Consider the following 13,784-nt stretch of genomic DNA (forward strand, 5'->3'; position numbering starts at 1 on the left):
GTCAAATGTAGTTTGGTAGAGAACCTTGTTACTATGGGTGAGTATCTATTGAGGATCCCACCATGTAAAGGCTATAGATTCACAAAAGTTCTTGTCCTGAGGAATCTAATGTAAGACATAAATGTAACAGTAGAAAAATTACCAAATAATGGCAAAAGCAAGCTAAAATCTTGTTTTGGTTTTGTCACTTACTAAATGTCTCTGGGTTTCAATTTTCTCATCAGCAGAAGGAGGGAGTTGAATTAGATGTTCTCAGAAACCTCTTCTAGCTCTAAAATGTATCACTTCTTACGTTAAAAAAAAAAACTTGAATAAAAGCATATTCTAAGTGTCAGATGAGTTGCTGTAATGGTTCTCAGAAGGAAGACATTTTGTCAGGCTGGAAAAACTGGCAAGGACTCTGTGGGGCTGAGAGCATGGGCTAGGTCTGGGAAGTGGACAGAACCCAAGAAGGCAGAGAGGAGAAGCAGGAGATCACAGGCTCACTCAGGACAGCAGGGGATGCTCGAATATGGCTAGATTCACACAGATCCCTGTGTGCATATCCAAGTGCTAGAGAAAACCCTGTTTCTTACTGCCCTGACATGTAAGGACAATAATGGTCACATGTAGAAAAGTTTTATTAGCTGAGACAGATGATCCAATAGGCAGAGCATTCTCAGGGGAGAGCCACTATGATGGGCTGGATTTTAAACCCAGAACTCTTTTAAAATTTGGTGTCCCTTAAAGAAGTCCAGAAAGTAAGTCTTCCTGAAAGAAAACTATACAAAATCATAGGATAATACAACTTACTAGCTCAAGGCAATGGAGCAAGTCACTAAGGATAAAATGATACCATTCACCAACTAAGAAAGTTACAGTCTCCTACTTTCACGTAGGTCTGCATGTCTTCTGCCCCTTGCCCTTTGACTTCATTCTGTTCTCTCAGCCAATCAGTTCCTTTATCATCTCTCTTGCCTCCAGGCCAACTCAGGCCCCATGGCCAACTATTTCTAGTATTAGTTCCCTTCAAGCCATCATTTCTTTATCTGCCATCCAACAATCCCATTATTTGTTCTCCCCAATTCTGCTCCTGAGCTACTGAGTATTGTAGTAGAAAATTAAAACTGTACTGAGTGTGTCCCCCATAAATTTGTTCTTTTTAACCTCAATTGGACTATCACTGCTATTCAACCATTTTTAATGCCCCTACAATTAATTACCTTCTTAAAATTTTACCACCATTCCTTTATTTTCAAATTCTTAGTGCTCTACCTTTTACTCTGCAATGATATCCTATACCCTGCATTCTTGAGAATTTCGATGTTAGCTGATATACACTCCCTCAGCTTTCCCTATTATTTCATCTCAAATTACACTGTATCTTCACTCAGGTACTTATGTAGCTAGCATTTAAAAGGTGTTTATTATGATTTAGGTCCTTACGTATATGAGATCTCTTAATCTTTTCAACAACTTTAGGAGGTAAATACTATCATCTCTACTTACAGATGAATAAGATGTGTGCCAAGATCACTCAACCAGTAAAAAACAAAGCAAGGATTTCGATTTAGACAGTCTTAGTTCAGAATTTACATTCTTTCCCTGGCCCTGAGGGGGAGAAGGGGAAGGAATATGTGTGTGGTGTGTGCATGTGTGGAGGCAAGGGGATTCAAACATAGTTATGTATATATTATCTTATATCCAAGACTCATCTGTCCCTTCTGCCTCTGACTTCTATCCCATCCTCACTCTCCTACTCAAGGACCTTGTATCAGTTACTTCTTGCTGAGCAACAAACCTCCCACCCCAAAATTTTGAGGTATCCTCAAAGTCCACAGAAGAGAGCAAGACTCTGTGTGCAAGCACTTTACAAGCCTCTGTTTGCATCACATGGGGGTATTGTCCCATTAGTCAAGCAAAGTCATGGTCAGGCCCAGAGTCACCCAAGGATGTGAAAAAGAGGGAGCCACAAGCTACAGAAGCCTATAGACTTTGATGCATTAATTATATACCACCCCTTCTCTTTAGTCCTTCCCTTGCCACTGGCTCCTTCCCTTCATCTGCCAATTTGGTGCAATCTACCCTGTTACTAGAAAACCTCCCTTCAATCCCATTATCCCCTGAGGTATAATGTAGCTGAGCCCACGACTGCTGGGGCTTGACTGCATAACTGAAAATTCCTGAGTTAACTTCCATGTAGAAAACACGATAGTCAAAAGATCAGTTAAGTAAACAATCTTAATTGTAAAGAACTTAGATAAACAAAAGACTTTTTTTCAAGGAGGACTATTGTTTAGAAATGTTGGCTAAAGGTTATAATAAAAAAGCAGACTGACTTTAAGTTGGTTGGATTTCTGTTTTTATATTCTCTACTGACAATGCAGCCCCTTATTACCTGTGTGGAAAAGAAATGCTCCCAATGTACACCAGTGCTCCAGAATCTGTCCTAAATCTTAGAAAGGATGCAGGACATCTGATCTTGAAGTTTCAATATCATGTTTATCTCATCATGTTAAAAAAAAATGAAACAGTTTTAAAAATCTGATTTTTTTCTCTGGTTTTCCCTGAACTCCATGAGATGGCATATATACTTTTAGCTTTATAAGACATTATGTAACTGGCTTGTGCTTCCCCAGAAGTATGTGAGAGTTTCCACTTCTCCACATGCTTGGATACACTCAGTATTTTAACCCTTTTCAATTTGATAGGTATAAAATAGTATATACTATTTTAATTTGCATTTCCACGCTACAAAAGTTTTGTATGCTCCACTTCACAGAATACTAAAGAGAAGTTTTTCTTTTATTTCTTTTTGCTACATCCCCCAATCTAATTTCTTTTTAGGACTAATCTAATTCTTGTTAGTTCATGATATTTTGCCTGACAAATTAATCACCATTTTTCTCTGAATAAATATATCTCAAAGCAAGTGTTTGATTCTCACGGTAACAGAGAAAAGGTAAATTATTTGTATAAGTAGAAGTAATCTTGCTGTGCCATTTTAAGGTTCAGAAAACATCTTGGTTTTCTCTCCAATTTTCTTTCCCTTTAGTCCTCCCACCAGTTGATAACCACCATGAACAGCCAAAATACTGCATATAAGGTTGTATTTGTGATATCTGCTGCTTGGCTTAAGAAAATAAAGTAGCTGAAAATCTGACAAAGATGTCCTATTGTCACTTTCCTGCCCTTGTACAGTGGTGAGGGGTTTCAGACACAAATATGACTCCACTGGGCTTGAATCACTTTGATAAAGCTCAGAAAAGCATCTAGGTTCTGGGGTCTTTTATAAAAAAGAATTTATTGTTTTTTATTTTTTAATTCTAGGATTTTATCGGGCAGATGAAGGCTGCTCTATTCCTTTAGAAAATCTTCCAGTCTTTATGCAGTTCATAATGTACTCTCCTCTCTTATTCAGAGAGGATTTGGAAGAGCAATCTCATGTTCATCTCCAAAACAGTAAAAGCATCAAAATATCCAACAATGTCAGATCACTAAATGGAACATTATGTAGTTATATAATAGAAATTGTAAAGCTGTTTTAAAAGGTCATCAAAGAATCTTAAATGACTTCAAAAATGTTCATGAGATAAGGTTCAGTCAGTGGAAATAACCTATAAATCTATATATGCATATCAGTTGCAGTTATGTCCCCATTTTGAAATCTGTTTATCCACCTATCTACCTGGACAAAGAAAATATAGCAAAATATTAACAGTGAGTATCTTTGAGTAAAAAGATTGTGAACTTATTAAACACTTAAAATATAGTTCTGTCTTTTCAGTAGTTATATCATGAACATGTATTTTTTTTTGTTATCCAAAATGATTTGAACAAAAAGCACGTATTAGTAAAAAAGATAGTATGACAAAAGTTCTAGGAAGACTTGATCTTATAATAGAAGCTTTGATGAAGAAATTGAATATATACCATTATTTTCCTTTTTGCTTTATTGAGTTTAACTTAGTTTGAGAGCATAATAATGGAATTATAACTTTCCAGATATATTATGTAATCATATATTCAGTACATTCAGACAAGTATAGGCAAGTTCGGTAGCCTGCTGGGGTCTGTTTGCAAGAGGGACAGGTCTTGGTAATAAAGTTACCATTTTCTTGTGGTTGATGGTTGGTACCACTGAGTCCTCCCAAAACCCAATCCATTGTGGCAAAGGGGAATATTTTAACCTCCCAAGCTTTGGGAGACATTTCATCTGGGGAAGGTATTCATCATCACAGGAGAGCTGTAGTACACAGCTGAATTGAAGATGTCCTTGAAGCTAAAGAAGAACTTTTGTACATTTTGTACCTTCATACAGTGACAATAAGCTTCCTACCCCTCCCTCAAAGAAGAGCAGTAGCTCTCAGCTGAGGAAGCTATGAAAGGGAATGAGTTAAATGAATGCTACACTAACCAGTGTTGGTACAAAGCACATAGGTTGCAAGGCAGCCGGTTTCATTAGCATACATCAAAGCATCATTATACCCATCTGGAAGCCTGATAGGGAAAGAGGGATAGTAGATGTGTGTGATGTTATGGGGATCTCTTCAATCACACATTCGTTCCTTGGATCAACAAATTTTGAGATTTTAAAAGAATATGCTTTACTCTAACTTGTTAAAATCTCTACATATATAATTTGCTAAGACCAGGAGAGAATTGAAATAAATTTTCAAAGCAATTCAGCACATGTTTATGAAATGATCACACAATGTGTCTAGCACTATGCTAGATATTGTGGAGGCTAAAGAGATAGAACATTCCCTCTGAAGAAAAACCTCAGGATCTTATTTGGGAGATAAAATAGCACACAAACAACACTACATATTCCAGGAGGTGCAGTAGGATGAAATATAGGTAAAGGAAGTAGTCTGTGGCAATTTCAGTATAGGGACTCTGTATTCAGCTCCCCTGAAAGCCAATCTCAGTTCCTTTTATTACTGGCTGTGTCTAAGGTACCTTGGGCAAGTTACTTAATTTCTGTATGGCTCAGTTTCTTCAACTGTAAAATGGTCAAATTAAATCTGCTTCATAAACAGTCTGTATGTAATATGCTTAGAAGAATGTCTACCACGGAGATGGAACTCAATAAACAATACCTCCTATTACTACCAAGTACTAAGAAAACGAGTTCAGAGAATACATCTCATACTTGTAAAATATAGATTGCCAGAGTGGGACGAGGCTTTTGTCAGAAAATGATGCCTTTTAAAAATGGCAGTCAGATTTTCAAAGAACATTTTCAAGTTTGTATTTTATAAAAGGCTGGGAATTATTCATTCCAAAGACAACTGCAAATCATTTCTACACAGAGAAGAAAGTAAGTGGTAAGAATAAAAGATGTCAGTTGATTATTTTCTTTACCAAAAAAAAATCTTAGATACCTGACTTGAGGTTTCTTTTTAAAGTCTGCAAAGTTCATAACAGCCCACAGCACACAATCCTGACAATCCTGAGGATGCAGGCAAAACATTTCCCTTCAGGGAAAAAGAAAAAATTCTAAAGAATAGATATGAATATGCAGCTACTATTTTTAAAGTAAGAAACCAATATTTATTCATTTACTTACTCCACAAACTATACTAAGTGCCTGCTATCTGAGGTATGGTACAATCTGGAATCTAAAATTAAATGACATAGCCTATGCCCTCAAAGAGTTTTTAAGACAGTCAATAAATCAGTGATTAAAATGCAATGTGACGAAGGTTAGTACAGAAGGCATGGAAGGGTATATAAGGCAGGGGATGAGGAAGGGGATCGGAGAGGAGATGCTGTCTGAAGGGGATGCAGGAGGATGCAGTACAGCAGGTACTTCATTATGACTAGAGTGCCAGTGTGGGAAGGCATGGGGGGGGAGTTGAGTGTGGAGAGCGAAGTACAGGCCATGTGAAAGAATTCTCCCTTTATTCTGAGACCGACATCAATCCACTGAAAGATCTGCACCAATTAGAAAGCTCCTCCACTTCCCTAGTATGGGATGGATTAGTCATTCTGAAACTAATTCATATATATTTTAGGATTGTGCAAATAAGTAAATAAACTTCGGAAAATGAGAGGCAGATTTCTTACTGCCAAAGAGAAAGAAGCTATAAATGAGGAAAAGAAGAAGGTTAGAATAAACCCTGTGGTGTTGGACTGGAATTAAACGTACGAACTCACGGTGATGAGAGAGAGAAGACAGATAGATAGACAGACAGACAGATTTAGATGATGTATATGTGTGCATGTTTACATATTAATAGATATTTTTGGGCTTTGTATGCGAGAGGGTCTAGAATCAATGACACCAATAGTAAGAATACAGCAAGCACACAGATTTTGATTTCCGGACACTATTCTCTAATAAAAGAAACCAGGGGTCCTTGGAGAAATGACTCATCTCAGTTCTAGAGCAGGAAAAGCGTAAGATTCACCTGGAACATCCTGAAGTACAAGAAAGAAAAGAAGTGCTCAAGATAACAATAAATAATAACAATTATTATTATTTATTATTATTAATACTATTATTATTTTAAAAACACATGTTGAAAGGACACAGAAGTCAACTGGAAGAGGCCCCCAATGGTCAAATCTGGGCCAATATGAAAAACAAAGTAAATAATGACAGTAATTAATTACATAGAATAAAATAAATATCCATGCTCCATACCGATATACATAAATAACTGAATAACCAATAAATGGAAAAGAAGGGAAAGCTCTCTTCTTTACACAATTCTAATTAATAAATGTCCCAAAAATGATGGGAGTTTAAAAAATCACTAATTGGCGATTAGTTGGCCAATATAGGATAAGAAACAGAGTATTTATATAGTCCTAAAGTGTCCATCAATAAGATACTAATTAAGTACAAAGGGAAAAAGGTTAGTTTATAGTGGAGATCCAGCAGACACTACCTTAACCAAGTGATTAAAGTTAACATCAACAAAAATAAGATGTATCACGGACTCCATACAATGTGCTGAGAAGCCCCCAGTATAATTTCCATGGTATTCTTATCATATATGTATAACGTGAATATAATCATTATTAATGTAATCATAATCTGGATACTGATCATAAATTGAGCATTAGAGATAACTGGCAAAAGTCAAAAAATGTTTATAGATTAATTAATAGTATAGTATTAATGTTAATTTCCTAATTTTGAAAGTTGTACTGTAGTTAAATAAGCTGGTAACATTTGGGGAAATTGGGTAAATGGTATATGGGAATTTTATACTATATTTTGCACTTTTTTTCCAATTTTTCATTGGCCTGAAATTATTTCAAAGTAAAAATTTGGAAAATAAATTAAAACATTAAGAAGAAAGAGAAGGTATTTAAAAACTCTGCCATCTATGGTTACAAAATTTTGTTTTTTTTAAAAGAGACAACTTAACATTCTACCAAAATAAATGGATATTTCCTTCTCAAAAGTGTTAAATATATTTTTTACTTTATGAAAAGCTAAAATATATACATGGAAAGACATATTCTTTACATAAATTCTCCCCCAGATCAATATGTTCCCTTTCTGAGTCATTATTTCAATTTTCCAACTATTGCTCATATTTTCAGAGAATATGATCCAGGTAATGATGTAATTTTTCTGTAAATTAACTTCTAGTGATAATTTTACCCTGGTGGATATTGAGTGTCTTACAGTGGAATTTTATGTGTATATTGTTCTAGGCAACAGATTTCAGGGAGTTCCATTTCTGCCTAAGCTATTAGATGTAATTTAACAGCAAAGTAGACTTGGCTCACATGTCATCTGTGCTCATGTGCAATTATGAACTTTTCTTTTTCTTCTAAAAAGACAGGCGGAGAAATGGAGAGCAGGATAAAGGCTCTAGAAAGGTTAGGCCAATTTGGGCAACCACAAGATTCTTCACTACTCTTTGGTTACTTCACATTCTTAGTATCAAATAAACTACGCTGAAGCACTTTATTTCCTTAAAATATATTTATTTACAATAAGTATCTAATTATGATGAATGCTTTCTGTATTCTATTTAAATGAAATGCTTTGCTTTGGGGAATTCAAATGATACTACTATAAAATAGATAAACAGTAAAGTCCTACTGCATAGCACAGGGAACTATATTCAATCCCCTGTAATAGCCTATAATGAAAAAGACTATGAAAAGGAATATATATATATATATATATATATATATATATATATATATATATATATATACACACACATATATATATACACATATATATGTATATATATATAAATTGAATCATTATGCTGTACATCAGAAATTAATATATTGTAAACTGATTATACTTCAATTTTAAAAAAGTATAGCAATTCCCCTGATTTTACCACTAGAGGGCAAAAGACATTAAGAAACAGCAAACAAATCTCACCTGCTTCTGAGATTCTCTAATTTTATGGTCTGAAATCTCTAGGTACTTCCAAAAATGAACTCATTCAGAAAACAAATAAGATATGTACAAATGAGGATAGGAAGAGGTTAAAAGAGAAAAGCTATCTTTTTTTTTTTTAATGAGTGAAATCCCCAACCATGTTCTCAAAAGTGCTCACCTCCATACATTTATTAATTGCATTATTGATTTAAGTTAAACATTCAATTACACATTGAAATAGGCTGGCGGTGATAAATGGTGATGTTTCCTTTTCTGGTCACGTTTGAGAAAAATATTGTCCGGTTAATGCAACTGCATCTAGAAAATGAGGAATGAGCTAGTCCAGAATCAATGAGGCCAAGGTCCTGAGTTCAATTTGTATACAGATCAATGAACATCTCCTAAATCAGGGCCACCTACCTCACTCTTACCAGCAAGTGCACCTCATGGGTCACAGGGGAAATGGTGAGAGAGTGCATGTGCATAGGCACTGACCCAGCACCTCACTGGAGAACTGAATCAAAATGCACATTCTACTGATGATGGGTCAATGAGATTTCCTCACAAATGAATGGCAGCTTGATCTTAATAGAAAAAACTAATGGAATAAAATAATTCAAAATTCTGTGGTTCCTCCCACCATCATTCTTCCAACTTCCCCTAACTCATTTCTATTTTGTTTCTCACCTAAATCCCAATACTTTTTTCTTTCCTTTGATAGGGTACATACATGGGAGAGATAGTGAATTATTGATCTTAATGGTTTAAAAAGATATTTCAATTCTTCCACTAGTTTTGCTGGAACAGCTTGAATTAGGCTTGGAATTGAACTCAACTGGTCTATCATCACTATCCTCTGCATGAGATCGCACCTTACAATGAGATCATTTCTTCCCCAATGAATAAAAAGCCCTAGCCCTAATTTTATAAATAAGGAATTTTGAGAGAAATTGTATTATTTAGAATAAGTCTGATATTTCTATACCGAAAACAGTCCTCACTGGTTTAAAGATGATGATGACTAGTACTGCATTTGTACAGCTGGAAACAGAGCAGAGTCCAGCTGGTACAGCTGGAAACTGCATGTTTCCCCATGCTGCTTCCGAATTTCTCTACACAGGTAAAAGTAAACTAGAGAGCTGAGAAAATCGTCTTGACAATTTGGCCAAAACACTATGTAATTATTCTGGATATAAGGGCTAAAGGTTGGGAAGGAGGGTGTGCGTTATTTAGAATGTTTATTTACATTATTCTAATATGTTTGTGATAACTGGCCTGCTTCTTTTTTACTTTTTCAGAATAGTCTCAGACATAATTGTATTATATAAATATTCTGCATTGTCTTAAATTATTAAAGTATATTTTTCCTAATATAGCTCATTATTTCATTTCTACTTCCTCACCTCCAGCTTTTTAATGTATTTTATTACAAGATTTAGTTTTTTTCTTTATGTATGGGTGTTGTTGAGCCCGTTATGTCTAACTGATTCATGAAAACCATCTTTTGAACCTGCCAGTTCTGACTGTTCTTGTTGCTCTGATACCTTTGAGAACCAAATTCTTCTTTATTGGAGTTGAATGGGTTTCAGAAGAAAAACCTGCACACATTCTGTTTTGAGCCACCCACCCAGAACCTGCTCAGTGTAATCCCACAGAAGCTGATCCCATTATTCTGCACTGAGTACCTAACTTCTGTGAGTCCACAGTGGAAAGAACATGGAGAAAAAGACCATGTCCTGAGCTTAGCAGAATTTATTTTCCCACCCTCAGTCACTCCTTTCTGAGTCCATGTGCCCCTCAGGGATCCCCCATCACAGTCTCCCCTTCCTGAACTCAAGTCAGATGGACTTGTTCCTTTTCCAGACCTGAATGCCTCCCTTGCTCCGATGCTCACAGAATTATGTTGTTTTCAGGAATATCTGAGGCTATGTTAGTTTACATGTAGTAACAGTTTGTGGGGAAGCCATGCTTTGCTCACATTTGAGAATGGGAGGCCGGGGTGTCCTGGAAAGCACCCTGCCCTAGGGATCCAGATTGAGACTGAGGTCACACCACTCGCATCTGGGTGGGCTTGGGTATGTCCCTCAAGTAGCAGGTTGCAGAGATGGAAACTTCAAATACTATGTGGGCATATAAAGAAAATGCAGCTTCATCATTTTCTATCTACTCTTCCTCATAAACATCCACTTTAGTATCAGGGAGTGAAAAATACTCTTTAAAATTTCCCAGTGCTAGGTATTAAAGTCTGTGCTCTTTTAAATGGGCTCTTCTATGATGGATTTTCTTTGGGATAAATGCTAAATCTTTCCAACTTCTTCTCTCTTCTCCTGCTCTTTCCAAAGATGGGCAGCCTGGGGCCAATGTGATGACATGGTAGTAAGGGTAAGGCATTCCTCCATGAATGGTCTGGTTCCCTCCAAGATGATGTGTCAAGTCCAAATAGGTCTTTGGAACATTTTGCTGGCACACTCTCTGATCCTGACCATTTGCTTCTGGTTTGCTTTCCCACACTGCAGCCTCCTTGTGCATCCTCAGGCCTCTGCCAGTTCTCCGGTCTTCTAAGCACCGACATATCCACTCAGTGAGGTATGAGGGACCTTCAAAAACCCGTAGAAGTCAAAGTTCTGCCTCATCCATCTGGCCACTTGCCAAGGCCATACTCCATCACCTCACAGGTTGACAAAGAGCCTTCCAATAACTCCTTTTCCTCCCAGATTGCCAAGCACTGACAGGGAAAAACAAATGAACTCTTCTTTGAACTTTCTTAGCAGGACACCTGTACTGAAAACCTGCTTCCCTAATTCTCCTGCTTTTCTCCCTCCGCAGTTCACTGGCATGGAAAAGCAAACATCTCACTTCGTTTTAATACTAGTAAGGAAATTCCTATTCTCTTTCTGATGACATTTTATAGTCTCTTTTCCTAAAGCCACAGTGGTGGACAGGTTGCGGAGAGGAAACCTAGTTAATAAGAAAAAAAAAAAGATGTATCTGGAGAGATTCCAAAATTATTATCCTTGTCACACCTATTTTGTGTTAAGTCTCAGTTTCCTCAGCCAGAGAAATTGGAGACAATAATGCCTGGACCTGCCCTCCAGGAGCAAAGAGCTGTGTCTCTCTCCTGAAATCAATTTGGGCAAAAACCCAAAAGTGAAATTTCTCTGAGACATCTATTTCATAGAGGGTTTGCACTCTCAGAAGGTCTCTACTAGCATACAATCCTGCCTGCCAATTTAGCCATAAGGCAGCATGTGAAAATGTGCTCATGCGTGTATACACACACCCATGAACACACACACTCACACACGCACAAAACCATTCTCCACTTGCACTCTCCTCTTTGAAAACGTCTTCCAATCTGTTAGGCTCAAATAGCAAGATGACATCATTAAAAGTTCAATACAGTTATAAGTCTAATGTGTTGACTTTTCTTAAATGATTTTGAAACCTTAAAAACACAACTTACAAATACAAAACCCATAAAAATAACTATTTATTCATTCAGTAAATATGTTGTGAGCATTTACTGTATGACAGGTATTGTCTTGAGTTCTTGGATGTATCAGTGATCAAAATAGACCTCCCCCTCCAAAAAAAAACAATAACAATATAACAAACAGCAAAGGAGGAGTTTGGGAGATGATAGCTAAGTTTATGGCATGGATTCTGGTGATGGTTTCACAGGTGTATACTTATCTCCAAATGTATCAAATTGTATACATTAAATATCTCATTTTTTATATACATATCAGACCTCCATAAAGCAGTTTAAAAAAATAGACTATGAACCTTACCCTCCTATCTGACAAGGATGGAAAGGGGTGAGAAAAAGTGAGGCAGATAATAAGCAAAATATTAAATAAATAAATAAATAAATAAATAAATAAATAAATAAATAAATAATAAAACAAATAAATAATATTATATGTTAGAATCAGACAAGTAGAACAAGACAAATAGAATATAAATTATTACAATGGGTAAAGTAGTTATGGTTGCACCCTTGCTTAGCATATTAAAAATTGATTCATTTTTTCCTCCTTCTCTAATTTATACCTTCCCAGTGTTAAAGTGACCTCTAACCATCAACAAAGGAAATACTATCTCAGAAAAGTTAAGGCTGCAGACTCTACGTTACTGATCAATCAATTCTTAGTCAGGACCTAGGGTCTGGTGGAAACTCCAGGGTGATTCAAACTTAATCCCATAACCATCTTTCTACCATCCCTCTTTCCCTCCCTCCCTGTTTTTAGAGTCACAGGGCACTTTATCATGTCAATTGGTCTTTTCAAGCCTTTTTACACAGTTTTGGTTTCTGTGAGTCAGGCACATTTTCTTGAAATGATGTATTCTTAAAGGTTTACTTGGCTAGCAAGACATAACTGTTGTCCTTTCATTATTTTAAATAATTCTGGCATGATTTATTAGCATTATTAGAACTTATGATGCCTTATAAAGCATCTCTTTATAACTGGTCCATCATTCAAGAGGTTTTGTTTCCTGGAAGACAAGAGATTCAGTTTACTTTTGGGTAATGTGAGTCTATCTTCTCTCAACATACTCTTTCTGCTCATGTATTCCTAGACTGCTGGTCACAGTCTTTCTTATTCTTGGTATAGTTCTTACTCTCTCAGAACTGGGATTACTCACAATTCTGCTTATCTTGCCTACATATAGATATAAAGAAAAGTATATATCTATGTTTTATAAAGGGTAACATATTCAATAGAAGAAACAGAACACTCACATATGCCAACTCCGTCATTCTCTTAAAATTAATAACAATTAAGCATATTTACTTTCTTTTGTATTACAGTATCTTTTGTGAACTTTATCTTTTCCCATTTTGAGTATCATTATGAATTCATGGCATCAGGAACTCAACTTGTTTATGAATAATTATTTTTTAATGCTCAAATGGTTCCAAGTTGGACAGTGGGAATATCTCAAAAGTTGACTCCGTTGTCCTTTCAGCACTACCCGTGGTATTTTTAAAGCATTCCTGCATTCAGAAAAGATCCATCAAGAATGAAATGTTCACCTAGTCTTCAAAGAGCTCTGGTTCCTTTCACATTGGAGAGTCAGAAGAGACAGTGAAATCCCAGATGTTTCAGAGTACAGTTGACATTGTTTTATTGCTCAGCCTCTTTAGTGACAGGACATATTGAGAGTCCACATTTATATTTTTAGTTTAACTTAGATTTCCTGAAACCATTTTATTTTCTTCTGAAGTATTTTTTTTTACAACATACTTAAATCTAGAATGAGACGACTCCTCATAAAGGGTTCAAATCAGTATTATTCTTTATTTCTATCTCCTGACTGAATCTAGAATTCAAATCCTTTTTTCTGTAGCTTCTACTCTTATCTTTCTGCCTGGAAATTGAGGAACATTCCACAAAAGAAAGGACATCTGAGCCAGATCTTGACAGAACAGAGA

At 36.0% G+C, this 13,784-nt stretch overlaps 1 long non-coding RNA gene across 1 annotated transcript in view; it reads right to left on the minus strand.

The window, feature by feature from the left end:
• The window catches only part of LOC116667669, an 89,102-nt gene that overhangs the window by 47,063 nt on the left and 28,255 nt on the right, over window positions 1-13,784 (minus strand). The gene's annotated exons all lie outside the window — the stretch shown is intronic.

The sequence above is a fragment of the Camelus ferus genome, chromosome 12 (assembly GCF_009834535.1).
Source record: "Camelus ferus isolate YT-003-E chromosome 12, BCGSAC_Cfer_1.0, whole genome shotgun sequence".
NCBI classification, from domain to species: Eukaryota; Metazoa; Chordata; class Mammalia; order Artiodactyla; family Camelidae; genus Camelus; species Camelus ferus.